The sequence below is a fragment of the Brachyhypopomus gauderio genome, chromosome 1 (genome assembly GCF_052324685.1).
Source record: "Brachyhypopomus gauderio isolate BG-103 chromosome 1, BGAUD_0.2, whole genome shotgun sequence".
In the NCBI taxonomy this organism is placed as follows: Eukaryota; Metazoa; Chordata; class Actinopteri; order Gymnotiformes; family Hypopomidae; genus Brachyhypopomus; species Brachyhypopomus gauderio.
The window spans coordinates 49,057,270-49,063,269 of NC_135211.1; positions in this window are offsets into that span (position 1 = coordinate 49,057,270).

Consider the following 6,000-nt stretch of genomic DNA (forward strand, 5'->3'; position numbering starts at 1 on the left):
ACTTCTTCTCCCGTCCCCACCAGCCAGGTCACATACACATCAAGTCAAATCGTACCGTTTGCCCTCTAAGCCCAACGTGAAATCATTTTCTTGTGTTGTAAAATGTCTCATACAGCACTAAACTACTAAGCATTTTTAGCCGACTGGTCACCTGATAAACTAGTCGCACTAGCCCAAATCAATGATAGATAACGTGAGGACGACCACATACAAATAATTAAGGTAGAGTTTGCAAATCTATGTGTTAAGCTGAACGTCTTCTGTTGTATAGGTTTTGTTAGGCAACATAAATTACATTCATTTGTGAAAGAAGAAACGGGAAGTTCCCCATTACCTGTGAAAAATGCCCATCTGCATTCATGTAATGACAACATTCAGTAGTAGCCTATAACTCCTTCTCCTACTTTACGGTCTTTTACTGTCTTAATTGTAGGCCTATATTGATTTACTAATTGCAAAATATGTGCAATAAGGCCTGCAGTCAGTGGAGGGTAAACAGAAGTTACCTGAAGGACATGACTGTATATTGGATATGAATTATCAGAGGTGGGACCAAGTCAGTGTTTTGCAAGTCTCAAGTAAGTCCAAGTCTTTATCCTCAAGTCCCGAGTCAAGTCTCTAGCAAAGACAGTCAAGTCAAGTCAAGTCAAGTCAAGTCTCGAGTCAAGACAGGCAACAGTCAAGTCAAGTCCCAAGTCTGAAACTTGGAATTTCAAATCCTTTCGAGTCTTTTTTTTTTTTTTAACCAATGTTGCAGGTATATTTTAAATGTAAATAATAGACATGTGTTCTTTTTTAAATCTGTATTCTCCTCAAATCTTGATAAAACATGTGCAACTGAAAACACGAAGTATAAAAAAAATTTAAATTACACCTCTTTATTGCACAGTTCAATTTGTTAAAATTAGCTGCAAAAATATTCATACTTTAAACTACAATTTTCCAGAAATAAATATTCTGTGAAAAAGTCATAAGTAGAACTCCATGTTCAAATAAAAAGTGCTGATATTTTCACAGTACAATACAAAGAACCATAACAGCATTTTTCCCTCTCTTCTCTTATCTGGTTTCTTGGAGAACATGTGTGTCCATGTGTGAGTGACACAAGACAAACAAATATAAGAACTGAACAATGAACAGGAATCAGGAATGCAACTTTAGACATTTCAGTAAACTATTCTGCATTGCATTTGCAAAAGACCAAACTGGCCAAAAGTCTGTATGTCATTTGTGCACGATGAGGCCGTAGAATGATGTCCCCATAGCTGAAAACTCGCTCCACTTTTGTCAATATTTTTTTTTCTCGACGTAGATGTCTTCAAATACACAATCCATGCTGAGATAGAACTGGATATGATGGTGACAGAGAGAGGCTCTCTTCCCTGAGTTCAGATACAGAACCCCGGGTTGCCAACTCTCACGCATTGAGCGTGAGACACACGCATTTGACTGTCTTCACACGCTCTCACGCCACACATCCGATTTCAATCAATCAATCAAATTTTATTTATATAGCGCTTTTTACAACAGTTGTTGTCACAAAGCAGCTTTACAAGTGCCGAGTCCTAGCCCCCAGTGAGCAAGCCAAGGGCGACAGTGGCAAGGAAAAACTCCCTAGTTTTTTGCATGAGGAAGAAACCTTGAGAGGAACCAAGACTCAGGAGGGGAACCCATCCTCCTCTGGCCGACACCGGTCACCATGACAACAACAACAGTTTAAACAGAAAGAAATAAAGAAAAGGAAAAGATGTAGTAATGTCCATCATGGTGTAGGCTCATCCGGTCAGGCAGTAGGTGGCTGGCACTGGATGGATCGCTTGTCTCTCCTCATCTCATTTTTCCTCGAGCAGGCGGGCAGCCATGTGGAGAAAATAAAACAGGGAAAATTAGCTCTGTATGAGGACATATACAGGACAGATAAAATTAAACACATTTCAGGAGTGTGGCAGCAACTCCGGCATTAAGTTAAACTATTACAGCCTAGCTAAAAAGGCAGAACCAGAAGGTAACATAGGCTTGGGGGCATTCTGAGACAATGGCATCCATCCACTGCCCTGTCAACAAACTTGAGTGACCACGAGCAGTGACAGGACGACAGCACCAGCGCCCCAGTCTACCATAAAACCCTTCGTCTATAAACCCCTGGATCTGTACATTTATCTAAGGGGGGATATTAATTATCAAACGCTAAACCAAATAGGTGGGTTTTCAACCTAGACTTAAAGATTTTGACTGTGTCAGAGTCCCGTATGCAATTTGGAAGGTTGTTCCAAAGCTGGGGGGCGTTATAAGAAAAGGCTCTTCCCCCGTATTGATTTTAAAATTCTATTATTAACATATAAAGCACTGCACGGGCTTGCTCCTGAATACCTCCAGGAACTTATTTCCTACTATGAACCCCCACGTCCACTAAGATCACAGAGTGCTGGTCTTTTATTAGTTCCACAAATGAATGAGGTAACAGTAGGGGGAAGAGCCTTTTCTTATAAGGCCCCCCAGATTTCTCACGCCGAAAAAAAAAATCTAGTTTATTTACCTCTGATCCTTATCTATGATTCAATGAGTTACAAGTTCGCTCTGGCAACAACCAATGGCGATCGATCGATCGCGATATAATACTTAATTTGTGTCCATTTTACACCCCGCCCGGTAACAATTCACGTTGTGACTCGAGTCCCCACCTCTGGTCTATACCTTTTAGATATGAAAAGGATTCTGCTGTGCATTTGGAAGAACTTGATGTGGACTCAAGCAGTAGGTGAAAAGAAAACTCTACATGACCAAACAGAATCTTACAGAATATTGCACACTAGTGTCACACCAATTACTGTTTAATGCGGACAATTTATTATGTACACATGTTGTATTCAATGTGTCTTTGATTACCTTCATCTTCTAATGCTTGTTCTGTCCTCTGCTGTTCCGTTCGAGTTGTGCTCAAAAGGTATGGGTGGAAAAATGAAAAAGACCAAGTCATCCAAAACTCATAAAGAGTGAAAAATATAAAATGTAATTGCATAAATCATGATTCAGTAATAAAAATGTTGGTGTCCTGTATCAACCTCTCTTCAATGTCTATACCTTTTAGATATGAAAAGGATTCTGCTGTCCATTTGGAAGAACCTGGTGTGGACTCAAGCAGTAGGTGAAAAGAAAACTCTACATGACCAAACAGAATCTTACAGAATATTGCACACTAGTGTCACACCAATTACTGTTTAATGCGGACAATTTATTATGTACACATGTTGTATTCAATGTGTCTTTGATTACCTTCATCTTCTAATGCTTGTTCTGTCCTCTGCTGTTCCGTTCGAGTTGTGCTCAAAAGGTATGGGTGGAAAAATGAAAAAGACCAAGTCATCCAAAACTCATAAAGAGTGAAAAATATAAAATGTCATTGCATCAATCATGATTCAGTAATGAAAATGTTGGTGTCCTGCATCACACTCTCTTCAATGTCTATACCTTTTAGATATGAAAAAGATTCTGCTGTCCATTTGGAAGAACCTGGTGTGGACTCAAGCAGTAGGTGAAAAGAAAACTCTACATGACCAAACAGAATCTTACAGAATATTGCACACTAGTGTCACACCAATTACTGTTTAATGCGGACAATTTATTATGTACACATGTTGTATTCAATGTGTCTTTGATTACCTTCATCTTCTAATGCTTGTTCTGTCCTCTGCTGTTCCGTTCGAGTTGTGCTCAAAAGGTATGGGTAGAAAAATGAAAAAGACCAAGTCAGCCAAAACTCATAAAGAGTGAAAAATATAAAATGTCATTGCATAAATCATTAGTCAGTAATGAAAATATTGGTGTCCTGCATGACACTCTCTTCAATGTCTATACCTTTTATATATGAAAAAGATTCTGCTGTCCATTTGAAAGAACCTGATGTGGACTTAAACAGTAGGTGAAAAGAAAACTCTACATGACCAAACAGAATCTTACAGAATATTGCACACTAGTGTCACACCAATTACTGTTTAATGCTGACAATTTATTATGTACACATGTTGTATTCAATGTGTCTTTGATTACCTTCATCTTCTAATGCTTGTTCTGTCTTCTGCTGTTCTGTTCGAGTTGTGCTCAAAAGGTATGGGTGGAAAAATGAAAAAGACCAAGTCAGCCAAAACTCATAGAGTGAAAAATATAAAAAAGTCATTGCATCAATCATGATTCAGTAATAAAAATGTTGGTGTCCTGTATCAACCTCTCTTCAATGTCTATACCTTTTAGATATGAAAGGATTCTGCTGTCCATTTGGAAAAACCTGATGTGGACTCAAGCAGTAGGTGAAAAGAAAACTCTACATGACCAAACAGAATCTTACAGAATATTGCACAGTAGTGTCACACCAATTACTGTTTAATGCTGACAATTTATTATGTACACATGTTGTATTCAATGTGTCTTTGATTACCTTCATCTTCTAATGCTTGTTCTGTCCTCTGCTGTTCCGTTCGAGTTGTGCTCAAAAGGTATGGGTGGAAAAATGAAAAAGACCAAGTCAGACAAAACTCATAAAGAGTGAAAAATATAAAATGTCATTGCATCAATCATGATTCAGTAATAAAAATGTTGGTGTCCTGTATCGAATTCTCTTCAATGTCTTTACCTTTTACATATGAAAAGGATTCTGCTGTCCATTTGGAAGAACCTGATGTGGACTCAAGCAGTAGGTGAAAAGAAAACTCTACATGACCAAACAGAATCTTACAGAATACAGGTGCTGGTCTTTTATTAGTTCCACAAATTAATAAGGTAACAGTAGGGGGAAGAGCCTTTTCTTATAAGGCCCCCCAGATTTCTCACGCCGAAAAAAAAAATCTAGTTTATTTACCTCTGATCCTTATCTATGATTCAATGAGTTACTAGTTCGCTCTGGCACCAACCACTGGCGATCGATCGATCGCGATATAATACTTAATTTGTGTCCATTTTACACCCCGCCCGGTAACAATTCACGTTCGCTGACCCCCCCATTTGATTGGTTGTGCTGCAGCTCATGCACACACACATACACACACACACAACGTACAGAGTGTGGAAAAGCAGAGGACCGGTCTGCGTCAGAAGGACGGAAATGAAATTAATGGGGTGCACTTTATAAATATTAATATGCGTTTTAAAATTTAGATTTGGGGTAAAAAAATCAAGTCTTTGCAAGTAAACAAGTTCAAGTCCAATTCAAGTCCCAAGTTATTGGTGTAAAAGTCCAAGTCAAGTCTAAGTCTCTGAATATTTTTTCAAGTCAGGTCAAAAGTCTTAATATTAATGACTCGAGTCTGACTCGAGTCCAAGTCATGTGACTCGAGTCCCCACCTCTGATGGCAACTAAAAATATGCCCTGTTGGCTATCAGCAGTGTTGGGTAAGTTACTTTTAAAAAGTAATTCGTTACAGTTACAAGTTACCTTGTTTAAAATGTAATTGTAGTGTAACTTTTCTGATTACTTTTGAAAAGTAATGTAACTAATTACTTTTGGATTACATTTTGATTACTTTAAGGTTTAAATGAGTATTGACCCATGATCAACATTTAATTTTTGAGAACTGACAGTGTGAACCTTAAAAGAGTACTAAGCTGAGAGAGAATTGCTGACAGGCAATCACAGGAGGTCCACAAGAAGAGATGCCTGCACCAGGCATGTAAGATCAGACTACTGTCATCGGGCCATGCTCTTTTCTGCTCCTCCCCCAGGCTCTACCATTTTCACAGTTTGCGGACTAACACAAGCAGGTTCAGAAACCACTTCTTTCCCACAGCGGTCACCTTATTGAACTCTTCCCAAAGACCATTCTTTCCTTCCCCTCTATCCATACAAAATCTGTACAGTGTTCCTCTTCAATTCACATCTGTATAGCCCTATCTACAGTGGTATAGGATAATCTGTATGATTCCATCTGTATTTATCACATTTATTTATGCCATGCTATTTTTCTTTGCCCTGTGCATTGTACTGCCATAACTGCATTACACACACATGCA